The 23,916-nt window shown below is 41.8% G+C and overlaps 1 long non-coding RNA gene across 1 annotated transcript; it reads right to left on the reverse strand.

Annotated features, from left to right (window-relative positions):
* Positions 1-7,719: 7,719 nt before the first annotated feature.
* LOC133273504 (uncharacterized) lies at positions 7,720-17,755 on the reverse strand. The gene is made up of 3 exons (XR_009744848.1): positions 17,675-17,755; positions 13,731-14,040; positions 7,720-8,235 (listed from the first exon to the last, which is right to left on the reverse strand). It is a non-coding gene; the product is annotated as an uncharacterized LOC133273504 (long non-coding RNA).
* Between the last annotated feature and the right edge of the window lie 6,161 nt (positions 17,756-23,916).

Raw genomic sequence — 23,916 nt, forward strand, 5'->3', positions numbered from 1 at the left:
AGTATTGTCCCATCAGCACTGTGATCTCCATACTAGCATAACCTGGGTACGCTGCAGTTAAAACCGTTCATTGCTCAAGATGTGCTGTGTTGTAATTAGCGCACACAAGGTTGTGTGAGGTGAGGAAAAGAAGGGAAAAAAAGAAAAGACAGCAATGCCAGAGTGCGTCAGTTTTACTGTGGGATGAATTTGGCTAAGTCAACCTTAGGCAGAGGTATAGCACTGATCTTGTAAATTGAAGTGTCTCTCCTTCCCTATGTTTTTACCTCAGGAAAGCCGAGATGTATTAGTTACCCTGAGGTTAAAAGGAGAAAAACAAACACATACAAAAAAATGGCTTTTTTAGCCTTAGCAAAGACAAGCAGTCAGTTTAATTTATTGTAAGGTAAGTGGAAAGGTTGTACCTAGATAAGAATATAGCACTGGCCTTACATACTTAGCCAGAGGCAAGCACCTGAAGTGTCACCTTCCCCTTCGGTATTTGTAGTGACATATTCCACATTTGTTATCTTCCTCTAACAAACTCATCCGCCTTGAGCAACGAAGGCAAAACCTTCTCCTATTTTGGTTTTGGGATCAAAGGCCAAGCTTGGAGAAGGTTATTAGCAAACATATTTGGAATTAGTGTGAAACTGTTCTAGCACAAAAAAAAGGGCTTGGTTTTGCTCCCAAATTTCTGAGGTTTTTTCTTTGCTTTCAGCAAACGTAATGTGGCTATTTACTTTCTGTTGAAGCTGTTTAACTTTTCCCTTGCTTTCAAAACAAATCAGTTCCCATATTCCCCTCTAGACTGCTTCTGAGAATGGAGTTATTTATGCAGGATAAAACTTACATCTTGCTCTGAGGTTAGGGATCAGTCCCTCTTCCTGCTTCTGGAAGTGAATACCCCAAACAGCAGCAGTCAGCAATTTCAAAACCAGGTCACTTAAATTGCAGGGGAAAATCCAGGCTTCATAGATTAAAATGGAGGCGAAGTCGTGAAATTCATACTAAATATAACATAAAACCAGAACCAGACTAGACCTTTTTTGTATATAATTTGCTGACTAAGCAAGAATAAAACCTTTCATAGCAGAAAAGCCAGCTTCTCTTAGACCTAGTGCACCATCTGTCAGGCATCTCCCCTGAAACTGTATGACCTTTTTCTTCTCCCCTTTTAGTGGCCTTGTGTTAAGGTAAGAAGATTCTTTATTAGCAAGAGGGACGTGAGGATAACTCCTAACATTTGCATATACAGAGACTGAAATACCTTTCCAACTGAACTGTTCATTGAGTTTGGACTGAAACCACAAGATCTACCTTCTACACATATTACAAACACTTTTGCACATCAAGTGCATTGGAGACTAATTCTGATCCTCTGTTAGGGGCTGCAGAATTTACAATTAATAAAGCCTGCCTATGTAATTTTAAAACTCTCAGGAAGTTACAGCCTGAGTGACAGGTATTCAGCTCACAGCAAGATCTCCTGGGATGTTAACAAGCTAGCCTAGCCCAGCTGGTACCTTTGTCCTTCCAGCTTTATCAGTTTCGTATCAGCTGAATCTTATTTAGAGCATAATATTAATCTGCTGATGACAACATATGGGATAAATGCATCACAAGCAGAAGCTGTCAAGTCTAAGCCAAATTACTGGAGGAAAAAAAACTAGCACAGGAATGCAGAATATGAGATTTATGATTATCACATGGAATGCAGTGGTCATATCCTCAGTGTCTGTAAACGATTTGAATATCTTCACCAAAGCAATCACATGTGTCAAATATTCACAATGGATGTCTGCCACAAAATGCAGCAAACAAATCACTTGTGCAGCTCAACCAGTATGGTTTTCTGCTCCAATATTTAGTATAATTGGTTATTTTGATACCTTTCTTATGATTGTCCCTATCCCTTTACCTTTTACATCCATGGGCTGTTACCCATTCTTGTGATTTCAGTGACCTACAAAAGAACACGTGATGGAACGTGAAGACACAGAAAAACAAAATTAATTTACATCCATTTAAATTACATTAGAATTAACAAATGACCTTTTACTTCACTCATTTTTAATTGAAATTCAGTCTATTGGTACTCAGAGGAACACATAGGGTGTGATTTTCAATACTGGCTCAATTTTTCCAGCTTTAAGTGTAATTGGCCTCAGCAGGGACAAAAAAAATAAGTAAAGGCAAGCCAGGAAGCTCTTGAAAATTGCACAGTTTGTGACAGATAAAAACACTGATAATACTTCCATTGAAATCACTGTGGTTCAGAGCTTAGTCCTGAGTACCAGCTTGCAGCTGTAATGGAAGTGACAACAGCAATATGCACGACGCTTACAAATCCCTGCCCAAACCCCCAGCACCCTGGTACCGTATCAGAAGTTCTCCTTTGTATTATTGTTACCTGGAAGAGAGATAACATGAACATGAGCATTACACTGACGACTGTGGTAAGAGGGGGACCAGTATATCCACTATTTTATAGCCATCTACTAAAAAGATCTGGAGACAAACAACAGAATGCAATCACCTCTGTGGTATTGGGAACTAAGCCTATTTAAATGGCCCCAGATCTAAGAAAGGTACAAAATCACTTCAAAGTAGAAGTCTGTCAGAGTATCTTGGATGGGAAAGATGTTATACCGGCTCAGACCTCCAGCGTTAATGGCAGTGATGTGCAAATAGGCTAATTTATCAAATTGCAGATTTGGATCAGTAGATCTGGGACAACCAAAGACCCAGTTATTGACTGTATCACTTAATGACCAATATGACAGAAAAGGTTTTTAATAAAAGCCGATAATACACAAAAGATAAGGATTCAAAATATCTAAGTCAAACCTTACATTAAACCCAACTTTTTAAAGATAAACATGGTTGTAATCTTCATTAGTATGTTCTTTACAGTACATATATGAAGGTGTCATACACATCCAGGGGCAAGCTCATCTGCTGCTCTACACTGACATGCATGTTGAGTCAGCTGTGTGTTTGCTCTACACTGACATGCATGTTGAGTCAGCTGTGTGTTTGCTCTCCCCAGGCAGTGGATCAGTGCTGAATCCATCACTTTTGAAGGGAGCTTGCCACACAGTCCTGCAGTATAGAATTGTTACTTGTGAAAAGATGCAGAAAACCTCTGCACAACCAGTAACACGCTGATGACAAAGACTTGCCTTCAACCCAGATGTCTCCAGCAATCCCAGGATCCATTTTCAGACACATGCATTTCCTTTTTAGGGGACTTCTGCTCAGCCTGAATTTAAACTGTCCACAAACACCATCTGCCTTTGCAATGAGTACTGTTCTTATTCCTTTCTGGGCTACTGACAGCCCACACTGGGACCTGGAAACCAAGCATGTTACTGTGCAAGCCAACAGATGGCTGTCTTGCATTTCTTTCCATTAGCAATCCCATTTGTTACAGAGGAACAACTGTCGCTGTTCTCTGGAATCTGTTTTGCATCATGATTCTATATGATTTTGCAAAAAGAAGGAAGGAGAAATTCCCTAAACCCTTCTGTCTTCTATATGGAGGAAATTTCAACTGTGACATGACTGCTTCACTGTTTAGATACGAAACTGCTATACTAAACATTCATTTTTTTCCTCATAAAGTCTCATCAATGACAATACCAGATTTTTTTCTGCTTTTACTTAGACCTTTGCAGTCTATCTATACTCAGCAGGATTAAAATGGTCAATGCACATAGATATAATCATCATCCAGCATAACTAAGAGTAGCACCTGGTCTATACTACCTTGAAAATCAGGAAAATGATCCAACAGTTCTATCAGGCCTTCAAAATCTGGAAGTCAGCAGTTATTTATGGATCCTAAGCAGACTTGGTTAAATACCGCAAAAAAACAGTGAATAATTTTGTCATAAGCACTGTCAGCTCATTCAGTTATTATTTGTGGCTTATTAGTATTAACTGCATATGTGTATCTGCATGACGAATGTTTCCAGCCCTGAAGATGTTTATGAATCCTAAATAATTCACAATACCCAGTGAATAATAAACCATGCTGAAAAGTAATATCGCAAGTCATTATGGGTTAGATGGTTTTGGTTATTTTCTCATTTTAGCAGGCTAAATTATCTAAACATAGTGTAGAAACAGAAGACTTGCCTAAGCAGACAAATTTAATGCCTGAAAAATACCAGATTCTTAAAGAAACAGTAGCAGGGATAATTCATCAAAAACCTTTGTAATAATTTTTACTTGAATTGGCAAGAGTTAGCAGAATTTTTTAGCAATTAACACACTCGTAGAAAAGCTCACCAGTTCAGAAACAGGACAAAAGGAAACAAAAGATTAATCAGTTCAATAGTTCATCAAGAATAATCTTAAACACTTCCAGTCCATAATAGACTTAAAGATTTGCAATTAATCACCATTGTCAGAGTAAAATCCGCCTTATTCTTTAGGATTTAAAATAAATTAGGCTCCATTCCGGACAACACCATTGCTCAACAGACATAAATAAACACAACTTGAAAGAGTGCTTAGTTCAGGTTAGTGGACAGAAGAGCTAAAGACAAGCTGGAACATATCCCTCACAGATATTTGCATAGATACTAGTTATGTACTCTGGGGACAGTTCACTTGGTATCAGTTCCTTGTCTTGCCTTCTCCGCTCTCTCGGTAAGGGATCTTTTTTGACATTGTAGAGGCCAAACATGAACATGAGGCCACTCGATGAGGCCAGAATCAGCAAGGAAGAAGCAGGTGATGATTTTGCAGAGTGTCTTTGCCTGGAGCCTTTCATCAGAATCCAGTCACTCCAAGTTGCTAAAGACTGTGAGGATGATGATGAAAGGTGTGGACCTCAACAGCCCACCAGGATGCTCGCTCATTTAGAGGATGTCTGCTGTTTACAGTACATTCATATGCTGGTGAACAAGAACAGGCAGAAGACCAGGGATGTGCCACTGATTGCAGTAATGATATCCCAGAGGTCCCTGTGTTCCATTTACCCTGACACTTCATTCTGCAAAAATATTTGGAAATAGGAGAGTGAATAACAATCCCTGGATTGAACCAGCACAGCTATTATCATGATCTTTTATTTGTCTAAATGGAACCAACATTTCTTCTGCAAATGGAGAGAAGTCAAGCTTACCTTTATGGTGATGCCTGTGTGCATTCCTTGAAAGCATGTACTGCACAGCAGGTGTTTCATCTGCAATAATCAATGGCCAAATATGTTTTTCGTAGCAATAAAAAGAAATCAAAGCCCAAGTTTTTACCGGAAAAATATCTAGCCCACATTTATATAACACCAGAATATATTAAAAGGCACTGTATTTGTGGAGTGGGACAACCATGGGTAAATTGTTCCTTGTCCAGTAGCTGACATAGCTCGTAGTCTAAGGGAAAATTTTATGGTTTACATAAGTCCTTGCACACTGGGGCTCACAAAGTAAACGCCAAGACAATCTTTGCTGGGAACAAATCCCTTTTCAGACTCTCTGCAGATCTTAAACCCATGGTCTCATTATCTCTCATACAGCAGGCTTCTTCCTTGTATGACTTATTTCAACGGAAGACTGTTTTCTAGTGCCAAGATTTTGGAAATTGTCCAGACTTCCAGGTTCTATTGAAGCTCCCTGACCTCTTCACAGACCCTCATCACCATAGCTGGCTGATACAGCAACTGATGATAGTCAGTCTCTCATCACAACCAGTCTGTCACCCACACATGAATGATCACAGCCAGGTCTCCTTAACATATTTCAAGGTTACCTTGGCATCTAGATGAAACTTAAAATCCCTAGCAGTCAAAAATAACTTCTGGAATTGGCTATGGAGAAGAGGGACAGTCTTCTCTGTAAGTCCATTGAAGAGGGCACTATGGAAGTGGAACCCTGGGATGTTGCCAGGGCCGCAATTGGTATGAGTACTTATCCTTTCCAGTCTTGATGGACATTATCAGTAGCTCTTTCTACACAGGCTGCATTTTGTATTTACTGTTAGTGGACTCATAATGGAGCTAGCAAACCTTTTATTCTTACTTTAATTTGCTTTCACATCAGTTTGGCTAAAACTTGGGATTTTCCCCCACATTCTTCATTCCTTCGTTTATCAGATTCATTCCTGCTTCAGAATATTTTAACTTTCTATGTATCTGAGTTGGAGCTAGTGAGACCTGCTGGTCTGGCAAGCGAACAGACTAACACTGCATTTCTAGATATGGACAGAACATGTCACACTATGGCACAATCTTCAAGAAAGTGCTCCTCATTCCCAGAGCTCTTCAGTTTCTGCAGTTACTCACAGGCCTCCCCAGGAGTTAGCTTTCCCATCAGGAAATTCTTCACAGTTTTTGATGCACTTTGCATTCCTTGACCTCCTCATCAGGATGTATGGTGATTCAGCAGACCGTTGTCACTGGAGCTGATTTAAAAAGGACAAGAGAGGAAATTATGATTTGCCTAAAGGTTTAACACTGCCTATTTTAAGAGTGTCAATAATATTTAGGTTGTTATGAATAGATTTTCCCCTGTATGTACTTGTCTTCGACTATCAGTGTTGGGACCGGTCTTGTTTAACATCTTTGTCGCTGACATGGACAGTGGGATTGAGTGCGCCCTCAGCAAGTTTGCCAATGACACCAAGCTGTGTGGTTCGGTTGATACCCTGGAGGGAAGGAATGCCATCCAGAGGGACCTTGACACGCTTGTGAGGTGGGCTGATGCCAACCTCATGAAGTTTAACCATGCCAAGTGCAAGGTCTTACACCTGGGTCGGAGCAATCCCAGGCACAGCTACAGGTTGGGCAGAGAAGAGATTCAGAGCAGCCCTGCGGAGAAGGACTTGGGGGTGTTGGTTGATGAGAAAATGAACATGAGCTGGCTTCAGTGTGCACTTGCAGCCCAGAAAGCCAACCGTATCCTGGGCTGCATCAAAAGGAGCGTGACCAGCAGGGCGAAGGAGGTGATCCTGCCCCTCTACTCTGCTCTTGTGAGACGTCACCTGGAGTATTGTGTGCAGTTCTGGTGTCCTCAACATAAAAAGGACATGGAACTGTTGGAACAAGTCCAGAGGAGGCCACGAGGATGATCAGGGGACTGGAGCACCTCCTATATGAAGACAGGCTGAGGAAGTTGGGGTTGTTCAGCCTGGAGAAGAGAAGCTGCGTGGAGACCTCATAGCAGCCTTCCAGTATCTGAAGGGGACCTACAGGGATGCTGGAGAGGGACTCTTCATTAGGAATTGTAGTGATAGGACAAGGGTAATGGGTTAAAACTTAAACAGGGGAAGTTTAGATTGGATATAAGAAGGAAATTCTTTCCTGTTAGGGTGGTGAGGCGCTGGAATGGGTTGCCCAGGGAGGTTGTGAATGCTCCATTCCTGGCAGTGTTCAAGACCAGGTTGGATGAGGCCTTGGGTGAGATGGTTTAGTGTGAGGTGTCCCTGCCCATGACAGGGGGGTTGGAACTGGATGACCTTAAGGTCCTTTCCAACCCTAACTATTCTATGATTCTATGATTTCAGATTAAGTGGCAAACTACAGGAATCCCATTCCTAGATACAATATGGTTTTGCAAGACTCTCATGATAACCACAACCCAGTAGGGGTCCAGCAATACCTACATGGATTATTTCAGAAATTAAGTAGCAGAAAGGATCTGCATGGAAGAGATATCTTCTAGTAACTGTTGCCGCAGGAAAGAAGTAGCTTATCTCTCATCTCTTATCTCTCATCTCTCATTCTGTAGAAGTGCAGGAAGATCACACAGGACTACACTTGCTTTCTGACAGCAGAAAACTTTGACCATACTGGTGTCGTTTTCCAAGAAACCAGCTCTGGTATCTCACCTGTCTGCTGCAGCACTGATGTATCCTTTGTTAAAGACAAGACATCGCTCATCTCTCTCCAAGTACAAATGTCTTACAAGTCAATTCTGTGCTTAATGCAAGCTGACAAAAGGAGGTTTATATACTGCGCAACAATACCCACTGCCACTCATGCAGAGAGAAGATACTTCAAGGGCAGCTGGCTCCTATGTGACACAACTACTGCTTTGGCAAACAGAACAGATGACTTGCAGCACTAACACTGTTCCCTGCTTCAAGTCCCTCAGCTGGACCGTTAACTTCTATCTTGTGGCACATTTGAAGATGAATCGGCATCTTAGCTTGCAGTGGTGTGGCTAATATAAACACAAACACACTGCAGAGAGTAGAGAGCTTGAAGGGGAAAGCCACGGGTCTTGGAAGCAAAATTATTTGCAAAACCTGAAAAGGAAATAAATAAAAGTAAATGAGTGATCTATTAAAAATACATTAATGGCATCTACAAATGAAATTATATCTCAGATAATCACGTTAATAGCAGGGCCTCTGGTGATCATTAATGCTTAATTTTTCCTTGTATTTGGTGAAGGCATATATTAATTAAAAATACTCACATAAGGTAGAGGCTTGACAGGAATACTCTGTGCAGGCGTTCGGAAGGGAGCTGCTCTGTTAAACAGCTATTTTAGAAGAAAAAGCCTCTACTCTATACAACAAAAGCAAGGCTATTCTTCAATAAATCTTGTTTAACGCCTGTGCTTTCTGAATATCCTCTGTGGCTAGAATTGGATGGAGTAGGCTGCTTTCTACAAATGATATAATACACTTTCGTTCCCGTTGTTTAGTTAGCTTGTACTGGAAATAAACTTTCATCTTATCCTCCCCCTCACTTTTACCCCCTTTTTATTGTTAAACTTTTATTGAATTGTTGAACATCCAAGAACAAAACCAGACGATCTGATATGTCGAAAGTATTGTACAAATGAGGAGGGCAAAGCTATACACACATTCAATAGTGGGTATGAAAATATTATCAGACTTTGAGGCAGGGACAAACCAAGACCATGTGTCACTAATGAGACTATTCAAAGTAATTCTGATGAAGTTATGATTCTATTGTCATCCAGGACTGAGAAGGAAATGCTTAGCATTTGAAAAAAAGAATAGTTAATCATTTTGCTGCTCTCTGGGGCATTCTTTCAGGATTTTCCTCTTTGTTCTACCCCCTTTTTTTCCTTTCCTTTTTTTTCCCTCTCATCTTTTCAACATAAGCAGTGTTATGAAAACAGAGAGGATTAGAAGTTGTCCCTGACATGCTTCATTGTAAGGTTGTTAGTTTTGTCTTTCTGCATTTATTAGTTTGAATTCTGTACGAGGCACCTGTTAGCTGCTGAGAATAAATCAACAGGAAGGTCACACATGGGTTTGTATTGTACACTTGCCTTTTTAAGCTTGTTGTGAGCTCAGTGCTTTGCTATACAGGAATAAACGCTGGAAAGAGCACCAACCATGCTGTAAACACTATTTCATTATGTGAACTGTGTGTGAATTGTGTAGGCTCCTCAAGCAAAAGTTAATCTTAACGTCCTGTTGCCAATACTGTCATAATTAACTTAGGGTAGCGACGACAGGAGTCTCAATTCATGGTGCCATTTAAGTAAGTAATAGCTATGGCAGATAAGTTTAACTATAGCTATGTTACATGGAAAGAAATGAGCACTGGAAAAAGGCACTTGGAGAAATAAATGGAAGATGATGTATGGATGTAGCTCTCTGGAAGCTCAGATAAAAAGGCCTGCCTGTGCAGTCCATTATGCTTGGTAAGTCAAGGATGGGATGCATAAAAGCAACTGTTGAAGTTTAATACAAGACTTCATATTCATTATGGCTCATGAGAATGTCCAGTTCCCCGTGCCCTTTAAAAACTACAGCTGGTCTTTACAATGAGAAAGGTTTCTCAGCAGCGTTGCCCATTTCTTTAACACTGAAGCATGTACATGAGACTACTGCATGTGCCTCAGGAATAGAACACAAACTCAAGGCCCTCTATGGGATGGGGAAGGAGAGGGATGCAACAATTCCAAATCCCAAAGCCTTTTTCACCTGGTGGTGGGCTCCACAGGCTCTCACTGCTCCTCTCTGAGAAGCTGCACCAGTCCTATGAAAGAAGAATTCAGCACTGATGAGGTCAGGAAGAGGGAGCAAGGGGTGATGTGCTCCAGTTCCTGTCCTAAGTCTTGCTTGCGCATTTTATATGAACATTTGCATTTTGTTTGTATGGCTCCAATATTTTTTTAATTATACTTTCTTTATTATTAAAGATAACATGCTATGGATAAGTTCACATTTTAGATGTATGGCAAATTATATCTCCTCCCCCCCCCACTGGTAAAAGATACATTTACTATTTTTCTAACCCCTCCTTGCAACCTGGCACTGCAGCCAATACCAAAGTCAAAGCACAGCCAGAATATCCTTTCTTGCATGAAGTCAAGGAGTTGTAAGTTAAATTCATTCCACACTGAAGCTCGTGGCAAAGCTTCCACTGACTTCCATAAAGGTAAGACTTTTCCCAGTTATTTCAATCTATGAAGAGGCAAATCTAAATTTTCCTTAGCTTTAAAGAACAATCAAAGTACAGGTAATTATAAATATCAGGCAAAACCGCCACAGTTGCTCACCCAGAAGGAATGTTTTGAATGTTGATCAATCAGGTTCTGATTTTCCATAAAGAGAAGGACGGTTCAATCCCAATTTTACATATGCTGTATGTACTGGAACAGTAGGAATACGTGTTTTGCAGCTTCAAGAGCTTATTCCAGCAATAATCAAACACAGAACCCCTAAACATTCAGCATTTGGCCATCATTACCATAGAGCACAAGCTGGCCTGTTCCCCAGACACTTCATTCAACAATAAATTCTGATGATACCAACACATTGAGCAGAAAAACAGAATAGACAATAGGAAATAAATGAACTACGAGTCTGCCTCGAAGTGTTAGTGGACTGGCATTATTAATGGTGTTTTGTCAATTCCATTGATGGGCACCATGCTGCAAGAAACATGAAGTGCCAGCTCACTTCTTCATGTAATTTGGCATCTTTCTGACAAAGTTAATGGATCTATGTAAGTTTTCACCCCAGGTGAGAATCTGACCAAACATTTAGACATGTCATTGCTTTGATAAACTTGCAATATAAAAAGGATGGTGGTATAACAGGCAGAAGCCTTTTTGAGAAGGCAGAAGCAGAGACAAATGTAGTCTGTCAGCACAGGTGAAGGAAGAGGGGCTGAAGAACAGAATACTAGTGATAAGTACCAGAATTTTACTTCATTAGCCAACAAAGAGTGAGGCTTTTTGCTGGCCATTTTACAATTCTCTCATTTGACTTGTTTACTGATGGAAACATTTGCCAAGGAACTTTGGAAAAATAGTGACATACGAACAATCTGTTGCGGCATATTGTAGTGGTGGTGTTTGTGCTGCTATAGTTACTAAGCTTTTAGCATTTTTTGTAATTTGTCTTGAAAAAGCTGGAACTTGGCATGAAGTTTTTGGGTGCCTCCATCTTTAAGTCAGATGGTTTTCATATTTTTCATTATATTTCTGTAGGGTTTTTTTTTCCTATGTGAAGAGAAGCCTGGAGATATGCTGTGTCAAGGGAAGGAAAAAAGCCTGCTCAGATGAAGGTGGGGAAAAAAACCTAAATGCATTGTAGGATGTGGAGAAACAGGTGTAAACGTCTTTTCGAGGTGAGAAAAGTGTTTGCAGGTTACTCGCATGTCTTACGGAACTGCAAAATTAACCAGGCTATGCAAAAAAAAAGCCCTTGGGATTTTACTTTCTTTGGTTTCAGATCTCCCAATGATGATTTACTTCAATGCTAGTATTTTTTTGTACAGGACAGTAGCTTGGCTTAAATCCCTGGTTTTCAGTGTGTTCATTCGATGGACTCCATAAAGACAAAATCAGCACACTGAGGGAAGTATAAGCTTCACATATTTTAACTGTGGTCAAAAAATTGGCACAGGAAAGCCCAGGGATGAAATACTGTACAAGCACTTAAGAGAGAATGAACTAATGTCATCAGCAACACCACCAAGAAAGACTGAATAAAGAGAAATATGTCTCCTGCTTCTGTCTGATTAGGAAACCCGAGCTCTGCTGGGCTAACACTGACCTGTAAGATACTTCCACTATAAGCCTAAACCAGAACCTCTTGCTCAAGTACTTGAACTGCCATGTGGCTCTGCTGTGGTGGGACATAGAAGTACCTACTAAAAATATGGAGGGTACAAGAACAGCAGACGTGTTGCAAAGAAGTCCAGGGAGGAACTGAGGGACTGAGGAATGAGGAAAGAGAAACAGGAAAAAAAATCTCAAACAAAATTATTTCTGAGTAACCCAACAATAAGGAAAAGAAAATACTATGTAAAAATCATCCTTGGGGGAAGCTGGGAAGTGATGAGTGTGACTGGTGTATCTTACCCCATTTGGGAATCTTTCCTATCACTTCCTAAGACTTTACATATGGGTAGTTCCCATTACTGTTAAATGCATTAAAGTATTAAGTTTCAGTCAGAAGACTCCTCACCCTCCCTGAACCACAGCCCACACAGAACATCCTACGCTCCTGCCAGTTGTCATCCTAAACGCATGGAAAATCTTATCTGACATCTGTAAGATTAGTAAGACATTTAGCTAGTGTTATGGAAGTCTTCACTGCTTGAACTTCATGTCTTATCACAGTTCTGCAACAATTTTCTTGACACTTTGAACTTTCGATAGGTCTTTTTGAGGGAGAAGGAGGCTGAAAGAGGATTATTTCAGTGCTGTTGATGAACTTGTTGACAATAATACTTGTTCTGCACAACATGAGGAAGAAAAGATATAGATGTTTCTGTTTGTTTTCAACACCTTGACTTTCTTTGTAGTTTAACAGGTGGATGCAGAGAGAAGTTAAATCCAGTAGCTTTAAAATGAGTAAAAAAATAACTGAAAAATATAGAATATGCTTAATCAACAAAACTGATTAACTCAAGATAATGTCGTTAGAGGTTTGGTGTGGTGAAGTGGGATTAGACATGTATGTGTACCAATAGGTATAATCTATCAGCGTTTGTATGGAAAGAGTAATATCCGTGATTATGTTATTTGAAATATACATCCATATCTATATATTGCTTACACTGAGATATCAATGCGTGTATTAGAAATAAATACTAACCAAACGAACAGGATGGTTTTAGAAAGAAATTCCCCCTTTTAGGAAGTTTATTTCACAATATATCTTTTGATTTACTCTTCAGGAGCTCACATCAGCCACTGTAGTGTGCTGGATACCTACTTATGGACCTCTAATACTAGTCTGCAACATGACTTCTATGTTCTGCTGTTCCCCCCGTCAGTCCCTGTCCTGCTGTCTCATACCGTGAAACACAAATTACCCGTAAAAATGATAATTCTCTTATTAGTTTTAAAGGTCAAATCAAATGATGTGGAAAATATGCAGTGGTGTGACATATAATTTACATAATTGCCACAAAAACACTGCACTAAAGCTGTGTGGGGGAAAAAGTAATAATAAAAATTATAAAAAAATAAAACCCCATCAAGCTCCAGTGAGGAAAAGCCAGTCAGGCAGATTTGCTGTGAGAATAAAGTGTGGCTGAACCACTGACATGTGAACAGCACTAGCAACCGAATGATGCTCGCCACATTCAGTTCTGAATGTACTCTCCTCTTTTTCCCCACCCCTCTCCCCCAAATATATGGGCACAAAATGAGAAAGGGAAAATTGGACACCTCCCACCAATCCTGGATTTTGAGATGGTTTGTTTCTCGATCTGGAATGTAATTTTCAAGGTCTTCACACAAATCCACTACCCTTGAGCGAGGGGGTGGACACAGAGGAGACATTGTTCATCCTACCTGATGTCCCAGATGGTGTCACATGGAGCTAATGGGGTGTGAGCTGAGTCAGTCCAGGGGCCTGCCAGTCCCTAGCATCCCCTTTGCAGGCATTGGTTTTCCCTTGTCTAGGCACTTGAAACAAGCAGGTAAGGACTTTGTGTGGATGAAGGTGCTGTCAGTACTACCCTTCTCCTCCAGGGCTTGGCACTATGGACATAGTCTGTGGATCTTGCTTCTCCTCAGGACACAGTTCATGTGGTGATAAGCAGGAGCTTCAAATACTGACTCAATGGAGGTCTCATGGAAGCTGAAGCAGCAGCTGATATGCCTGAATGGGAAGGAATTAAACTCAGCTTGTAGCTTAATAGCGACTTCCGAAAAGCCCTCACTTACAGAGAGCAGACCTTGAATAAACATAGCTTGAATCCATTAAAGGAAAAACCAAACCAAAACTACCACACATAAACCAATCTAAGCTATTTAAAAGCAAGCTTAAGATTTCTTCTAATGCATAATTCTTGTTTAAATTCATTAACTGGCTGGGTTTGGCTGATGATTTTAGAGGGATTTTATACAGGAATTAAATAACTCAAAAACGTGGTAATAAACTTGACATCTGCTCATTTTTGCTTGAAGTTTCAGGTGCATCCCTCTCCTAGCACACCAGACATTACGCAAGGCTTTCTGCATGGTACATCTGACAACTGAGACAACGATGCTTATTTCTGAGATTAAGACAGCAAGTTGTTTGTATTCATGTCAATGAAGTATTAACTCTGACTACATCATTGGTTACTATGGCTCAGTTTATAATGGCTCAGTCTTGTGTTCTTATATGCGTACTGAATTAACAATGCTTATGTCTATTTTGCCTTTATTTTTTAATATCACAAAGCCAGTCTTACTTTGCTTTGATTAATTAAAGTTGATCTTGCCTTAAAATAATTAAGTGATAATAGGTGAGTAGACATTAGAAAAATGGAGTAGGATATTGAGGAAAAGGTGTTCTATTACACTGTGTCTCTATCTTGGACTTACAGCTCAGTTCATTTCACATCTTACATATTTATCACCCAGATTCTTAATAGAACTTTTTAATCAACAGAAGTGAAAGAGATCTCTTATTCAGTTGACACATCACAAATTAATAATATAAGCAATGAATGAGAACATCCAAATGGTCTTTCAAGGCCAGAAACCTTGCTGCTTCTGAAGTGCAAAGCTCTGTTATGAAATAGAAGAGGTAAAATTCTTTTAGCTGTCAATGGACATTCATATAATTCACTGACTATATTAAAGGAATCCCCATAAGATATCTGTTCAAGGTCAAGTTGTTTCACATTTCCATATTAAAAAGAGGAAAAAAAGTAATACAATGACACACTGAAAGAGGGTATCAGGTAATTAGATAAGGAGCTTTTGTGATGTAGGCATTTGGAAAGCTTAGAACTAATTTTGGCAGTGAGTAATACTGCTCACTTCTTTATAGGATCATATTAACAGCAGCCTCAAAAATACAGCTGAGCTGAAATATCCTGCTGTCACGATTAAAGTCAGTTTGCACATGGCTATCAGAGACACTGTCCTGGGTTCAGCAGTAGCAGTCATGTTTTTTCCTTTGTGTTAACTGGTGCAGTGCTGTGTTTTGACTTCTAGTTTTGAGAACAGCGTTGGTGAAGCCGATGTTTTCGGTTGTTGCTAAGTGATGTTTACCCTGACCAAGGACTTTGTGAGGCTCATGCTCTGCCAGGGAGGAGGGGAGGCTGTGAGGAAGCAGAGACGGGGCGCCTGACCCGGGCTAGCCGGGGAGGTATTCCATACCACAGCACGTCATGCCCGGGGTGGGGGGTAACTGGGAGTTGCCCGGAAGGACACGGGCTTCCGGGTGGAACTCGTTTTCTTGGCCGGTGGTATCGTATTCTCTTCCCTTGTTATTTTCCCTTATCATTGTTTTAGCTGATAGTAGCGGTGGTGATTTGTTGCTGGACTGTTCTTGTCTCAACCCGTAGGAGTTGCACTCTCTCGATCCTCCTCCCCGTTCCTCCGGGAGCGGGGAAGGGGAGAGCCCCGGTGCAGGGAGGGGGGGGGAGACGAACACGGACCTTGATTGTTGTCAGCTTGGCACCACTCACTGGGAGTGAGTGAACAAGTTACCTGACTGGGTTTAAACCACGACAGACACCACAGGTTAAAAAATATATGAAAAATACTGATCAATTGCTAAAAAAATCCTTAGGGTTATCAAATATTATCAGAAATGTATACATATGATTAATAATCATGTTAACTTCCTTTTCTCTAAGCCTTCGTACATATCAACACATCAATGTTATTAAAGCTTAGGAAGCAAACAGCCAAGAAGTGCGTATTCAAACACCTAATTCATACTACTCCATCTCTTCTCAACCCCTGCCTTCTGTTTTTCCTGCCCATTTGCTCTACCTTGTCTCTGACAGCAGATTTGAAGGGTGAGAGCTGGCACTTCGGATGTTAGTACAATACCCAGCACAACCAGCCCTGCAGATGTTAGAATAATAGCAATAAATTATAGCCTGAAGGGACAGCTCAAGCAAGGGAAAAAATACTTGTCACAGAACAGTTGGAACTCTAGTGGTATCTGGGCGAACTCTCCTGTACTGACCACAAACACTCTGGCACAGGTTTGGAAGGGTCATGCTGAGGATGAGGAGCCCTGTGCTTCTCCCACTTTCCTTGGCCGACACCACATGCTGATAGGGTTCTTGCATCACACCGAAACTGTCCTATTAACACATGAATTGAGATCAGCTGTGATGCTGCACAGCACTGTCTTGGATGTAATATGTTCATTTTCTTGAATTTGAGAATGATAATGTTTATAATAATTCTTGTTAACTGTTTATTAGCAGCAGGCTTCTCACAGACACTGAGGCCAACTTACAGACTTCTATCCACACAGATAGCAGGTGGAAATTAGTCATGCTTTTTAAAATATGTCATAACACTGAAGCGGCACAAAGTAGCTTTAGTGTGGGTCCTGATCACAGTATACTTCATTAATTGTGATAACTATTGATGCTGATGCTGTTCCAACCCAACTGAGGAACAGAAGGTGTGGACGAGAGGTTTCCTTATGGCTGGTGCTGGGGTCAGAGCTGCATCCAGGAATTGGAAAGACTCTGATCCTGTCACCTTAGTGCCAGTCTTGGTGTCACCCTATTAAAGAACTATTCGTTGGGTCCATAACCTGAATTCTGACACTATCATGGGATGACAAATATCAGTCGAAGGCAGATTATAAGGTCAAACATTTGCCTTTGGTTTCTACTGTGATCATGAATGAAGACACATGTACCGTATTCTATTCCCATTGACTGTTTTCCTTGTCTGCTATATTTTGTTTATTATCTGCAGGGTTTCAAGGGCAGACATTGCCTTTGCGTGCTGTGCCAAACAGTACGGCTCTAATCCTTGTTGGGGATTATTAAACACTGCTGCAGAAAACAACACACACTTCTGGAACAGAAGAGATTGAGAACTGTGAGGCCCAACTTTAGATTTATGAATGTGACATGACAGAGGTCCAGAGTATCACGGCAGTAACCAGTTGTTGAGGGGCCTGGCTGGGAGCCTGGCACTGCAGGTAGCTGTGTAAGCCCAGTCAAAAGCCTTACAAATTGAACATTTATTGTCACTTCCTTAAGTGGGATAGAGAAGACGCACCTAAACCAAGTAAAAGTTGCTGCTGAAGACAGTGGGAAATATTTACACTTCTACCAGATCTCAAGATTAGGCAAGGCTTATTTTTCATTTGTAGCTAGGTTCAGTATGCGAGAACACGAACACTATAATCTGTCTGTCGTATAATAGCTCCAGACGGGATTTAGATGAGTAAAAGAGACATTTCTGAAATGTCAGATGAGAAAACACACTGAAAGAAGAAGGCAGACCTATGCTGCAAAATGGGAAGATTATGTACTCACTAGCTTATACATCATTACTGATTGCTGCCAGCAGATCAGAACAAGATTGTACCTGGAAGACCAGTACTGAAGGAAGAAAAAGAGAAAAAGAAGTTGTAGACTTCCTTTACGGCAATTTGTCAGAGACTAAATCTCAGGTTTCCACACCGCAGTAACTACCACTGGATGACACCCATTAATATTGGTGCTTTCTCAGTAACAAATGAAAACATGCCCATTTTTTACTAAATAAGAATGTTAAATATAATGTGGATGCATAATCTTTTTTAACACAGTACTTATGATTGTTTTCTCCACTGCTGCACATACTGCTTTATGCAACATTCCTCTCCATTATAGAGGCTATGACCTCGTTTCCCACCAAGGCTGATGACCAAGCTGAACTACAGTTCCCTTACCCCTATCTTAAAGTGGCCCACATCAAACTAAATCCTTCCCCTTGAAGGCAGACTGCAGGCAACCAAGTAATTTCCAACATGAGAAAAGCTCTTGGATTCATCTGCTGTAACCTCTTGTGCTGGGAATGACTGAGATACCTGGAACATAGGTCAGCTGTATATATAGGATGACTCTTCACGCTCTGAGACAGTGGGAGTGAGGACGCTGCACTGGGATTTGAGGTTATGATAGGTGGGGATTCCCTTTAGCTCTAGACTTCATTTGAATGATTTTTCTGAGAGCTGTCAGATGAGAAAACACACAGGAAACGTAGAAGAGAAACACAGCTGCTGTTATCCAACCACTGAAATGTTGCTATATGAAGATTTCCATGTGGACGTGTTGAATTTAGGCATAAGGAAGCAGCAACAAAGTGCTCCTGAATATGCATTCCCTAGTCAGCCATACAAGTGTATTATCCTTTGGAGGCTGTGTGTGTGATACCCACTGTCATTCAGAAGGATCTAGACAGGCTGGAGAGATGGGAAGAGAGGAGCCTTTTGACATTCAACAAAGGGAAGTGCGGGGTCCTGCACCTGGGGAAGAATGACCCCATGCACCACTAGAGGCTGGGGGCTGACCTGATGGAAAGCTGCTCTGTAGAGAGGGACCTGAGCATCCTGATAGACACCAAGCTGTCCATGAGGCAACAGCATGCCCTCATGGCCAAAAAGGCTGATGGTGCCCTAGGCTGCATTAGGAAGAGCGTTGCCAGGAGATGGAGGGAGACGATCCTCCTCTCTGCTCAGCCCTGGTGATGCCTCATCTGGAGTACTGTGTACTTGGTGTGTACTTGAGAGCCCAGAACTGGACAAGAAGAACATGGAGCTCCTGAACCAAGTCCAATGGAGGGCTACGAAAATCATTAAGACTCCGGAGCTTCTCCCATATGAGAAAAGGCTTCAGTCTAGAGAAGACTCAGAGGGGACCTGACCAATGTGTATAAGCACCTGAAGGGAGGGTTTCAAGAGGACGGGGCCAGGCTCTTCTCGGTGGTACCAACTGAGGTATCAGGACAAGAAGCAATAACTCTTACAGTGTGTGCATAACTGAACTAGTTTTAGTGTATAAACTAAAACACAGGGAGTACCACCTCAACATGAGGAAAATTCTTCCTTACTGTCTGAGCATTGGAACACATTGCCCAGGGAGGTTGTGGAGTCTCCGTCTCCCGAAGTATTCAGGACCCCTTTAGGCACAATCCTGAGCAATGTGCTCTAGGTGACCCTGCCAGAGCAGGGAGTTTGGACCAGATGAACTCCAGAGGTCCCTTCCAGCCTCAGCCATTCTGTGATGACTTAAACAGTTTTCAGTGGCACAACAGCAGTGATTTGCCCACCTAAGGCTGGTTTTCACAGTAGCTGCTGAGACATCAGAGTCAGGCCAAGGAAAACATAATTCTGGACTATTCTGTCAGCCAGTCTGTCAGCAGATTACCTCACCTACAACTACACATGGCCCATTCACGGAAAATGAGTGAGACTCAAAACAGATCATAAGTGAACACATCCCAGTGCAAGAGCAGCCGATTAACTGACCCTCCACCCACCTGCAGAAGACACCCAATGGCAACCTCACCTATGCTTAAGCAGGCTGACAGCAGGCAGGAGGTGTTTCAAATCTGGCATAAACAGTAGCTCATCTCATAGGTTTCAACTGCTTGTCTAGTAGATGTCAAGGTAAGGAGTCCTGAAGCGAGATCTGAAAGGCGTTTTCTTCCGAGGGCAGTGTTTTTTGGTTTTGTGACTATGGTTTACAAATATTTCAATCTTTTTGTTTTTTCCTCAAATGGAAACCAACCAAAAAGACCCCAAAATAATCCAGTGAATGGAATGGAGCCCTGTGAAGAACATTCACAGCCACATTTCGGGAGCTGTTTAGATTTCTGCAAGAGGCTTGGAAGCATTTCCCTCAAATAAACTCTGCTTGAACAGAGGCGCAGAATGAATGGAGAAGGCAGATCAAATGACAGCACTCAGATTTGGTGGGGTTTCATCATGTACTCAATTAGGGTTAACACGGAAGACTGTCCTGAGCCTTCTGTCACTATGCTTTATGTGCCAGCTGCGGCAGGGCTTCTGTCAGCAGAAGTTATATGTACCGATTGAGGGCAGTATATCATCTGCACAGGAGCTCGCTTCAAAACGCAGTGTGCGTTTGCTCGGTAAAATCCTCTCAGCCAACTAACTTTTCTTTCTCATCAGAATATTTTTCCAGCAGGTTTTTCCAGCCTGTTACAGAATGGATGTTATGACACAAGAAAAAAACCCAGTCTGCTCTTTTCTGTACAGAGCAAAATATTGCTCTCTGCTTAACTTTTCAGTGATCACCAAACAGAGGAGCAAATTATTGCTGCAGGAGGTCTGAAGCAATTTATGCAATATTTTGCTCACGAAGACTTATTGCTATTTCTCAGCAGTCATGATAGAAAAAATACATACTGAGTACCTTATTGCTTTTTAGCATTCGTAGAGTTTGCAACAAGCAGGAGTTGCTAAATTCAGTAGCCAGACAGAGGTGATGCTGCTGTGGTTCCATGCTCCCAGGGCCAGTGGGCAGTGGGCATGAGCATCCTAATAGATACCCACACGAGCACAACGGTATACAACGAATATATACATGGACACATGGTCAGTTCTATGGCTCATTGCAGACAGAAACACTAAGCACTCACACAAACACCACCACCACCAGCCTCCTCCTGTTTTCCTCTCTGGCTGCGCAGGATGAAAACCTGTTAGTGGAAAACATACATACATACATATACATCAACACACACAGTGCAGATGCCCTAAGTAGCTGGCCTCAAATACTCAGTCTATCCAATGGCTTGCCCTCAATCCTTTCCCTCTGCAGCTGCAGGCACCTTAGGACCAGCAGCCCCACTCCAGCTGCTGGTCTACAAACACACTGGCACACACACTACATATTCCTCCAGTAACTGGTCTTAAGCATTCAGCCTACCCAATAACAGGCTCTGACCCTGCTATCTCTATTTGCCTCACACAGACACATGCAAATGGATCCCAACTCAGTCAGCCCCCACAGACTTACACACCTTATGGTCTCCCCAGCAGTAGTCTTGGACTTCTGGTTCTCTGCCATAGCCAATTTGCAGACCCTCTGGTCTCTCTGGTATCTGACCCAGACTCACAGTTGCCTTGACACCTGGCTCCCAGGCCTCTTATTCTACACACTGTTAGTCCAGTTTTATCCTTGCACAGTGATACACACGCTGTTGGTCGTTCCCTTTTTGATTGCAACACAGACAAATGAGCTCCTATGATCTATGGGGTCCAGCTCCAGTTCCTGCAATGAGACCCCCAGACACACACAAATGTTCTCAGACCAGAGTCCCTCACCGGTAGGATATTTAGAAATGGAGCTTACAGAGAACACAAGACTAACTGTGGCCATCAGGAGGTTGGTCCCTTTTACCCCCTTCCTATTTTTCCATACTTCTTCCTTCCCAAACCACCTTAACCCCTCTCGCTGCCTTCGTCTCCTCCTCTAAGCCAATAAATCTAAATAGCCCAGGATGTTCTTCCCTGCAGCACATAATGAGGCCCACACCTCTGGTGGTAACTCCCCCTTGTCTGTAAGGTGCTCTGGAGACCATCTCCCACTGACCCACAGTGCTGGTGGCCATCCAGTCCCTGCGGCTGAGGCTCCCCTGGTACAACCACAGCAAGATCTGGGTCTCCAGTCTCTGACTGGGATCCTGGGGTCCCCCAAATGCTATGGTACCACTGTGCTCCTTCATGTCTGGGGGAAAGAGCCTTCCTCACATAACCTAACAAAATAAGCAACATCAGTGTCTTGAGCACTGCAATGAAGAGCAGAAATATAGTTGGAAAGGTACAGAATTATGCTTAATAAAGCCTGGGCAGACCACCAGATTCAAGACTATCCAGTGCTCCGGTTTTCCTGCAGAATGAGGCATCCCACAGTTACTCAGAGGCATGGGGAATTAAGAAGTTATATTGTATTTCAGAAACAGAAATACATGGAGTGCTCAGCAATACATTTATTATGGAACCAATTTAATCTACAAGTTAATGCAAAATGCTTCTTTTCTGCATTCTGATTTTGCTGTTATACGCTAGCGATTTCAGGCTGTAAGCTTCATACAGAACTACAAAGGTATCCAAAATCAGGATATTTCCATACTTCATATAATATTAGAAAACAATTATTTTGGCACATTCTAACTTATTTATAAGGTACAGAACATATTTTTATATCTGAAAATCACAATACACACAAAGGTGTCTGGATTATTTGAAGCTGACAGACAGTTTACAAGGTTGATGCAGTTCCAGTACACCAGTTTTGTGGCTGATTGTACAGAAAAGGTTAATTTCAAACTCAGCTCATGTAGTTTCCATGCAGATCTCTTCCTTTCCACCCACTTTCTGATGATTTACTGTAAATGAACAACCTGGCATAAAAATGGCTCACTCAAGATGTGAGCCATCAGCTCAACATCTGAAAAATGTCAAAGCAGTAACTTTACAGCCTTAATGCCCAAAGAACTTTATATCAATGTGGTAACAAAACCAACAGGGTGGTTTGATGAGGTTTGATATCCCTGACTAATGGAAACAGAAGCTCTCTCTGACAATCCCTAAAGAGGATCTTGTCGGCAGCACTGAAGTGAAGGAAGGCGTTCAGCAGTTAAAAAGCTCAGAAGGAGGAGAGGAAAAGGAAGAAGAAAGAAAAAAGCTAGAAACCCATGTACTTCCTAGCCCTGGGGCAGAAGACTGTCTTATTTAGAAGGGCCAAATGTTCTACACAGATCAGACAGTCCAACTATGGGCCATCACAGGGCAGGAATTCTGAGCAGCATCGGTCCTTCTTTCTCATTTCATAGAATCATAGAATAGCTAGGGTTGGAAAGGACTTTAAGATCATCCAGTTCCAACCCCCCTGCCATGGGCAGGGACACCTCACACTAAACCATCTCACCCAAGGCTCTGTCCAACCTGGCCCTGAACACTGCCAGGGATGGAGCATTCACAACTTCCTTGGGCAACCCATTCCAGTGCCTCACCACCCTTACAGTAAAGAACTTCTTCCTTATATCCAATCTAAATTTCCCCTGTTTAAATTTTAACCTGCTACCCCTTGTGCTATCACTCCAGTCCCTAATGAAGAGTCCCTCTCCAGCATCCTTGTAGGCCCCCTTCAGATGCTGGAAGCTGCTATGAGGTCTCCACACAGCCTTCTCCAGGCTGAACAGCTCCAAATTTCTATGGTTTTTGAGATACAGAGCAGCCTGCACACACCCTCATGGGAAGTCCATAACTTCTGGGGGTTCATGAGAGTTCTTATGCCCCTTTTCTTTTTTTTCCATAGCAGCTGCTGTGTTATTCTTCAAAACACAGCCACAATCAGTCTAGCTAGGCAAGTGAGACTCTGCTACATAGGCACTACCATCACATAGAAAGCAAAAGGAAACATCAAGAAAGTAGATAATATCTACTGTATTTTAGTCAAGGGTGACTAAACTGGAAGTGACATCTAATATGAGAAGGAATCCACAGCATTTTCTACAAGAACAGTGTGTAAAATTAAGAGTACATAGCATCAGAATGAAACCGAGCGCCTTCAGCTTCTGTAAGGCTTAGACGCGGAGTCAAAGCTATTGTGAGACATAAACCAAACACCTCAGAGTTTCTCAACAGAGCCAGATGAAAATTGCCCTCCCCCCCCATCTCTTGATCAGAATCAGAGATGTCAGATGCACTGGACCATGTCCTGGTGCAGGTCAATGTGGTGACCCACTTGAACCTGTCCCCCAA

This window comes from Pezoporus flaviventris, unplaced genomic scaffold (assembly GCF_033815535.1).
Source record: "Pezoporus flaviventris isolate CSIRO_AGI_PZ_B2104156 unplaced genomic scaffold, CSIRO_AGI_Pfla_v1 ptg000031l, whole genome shotgun sequence".
NCBI lineage: Eukaryota > Metazoa > Chordata > Aves > Psittaciformes > Psittacidae > Pezoporus > Pezoporus flaviventris.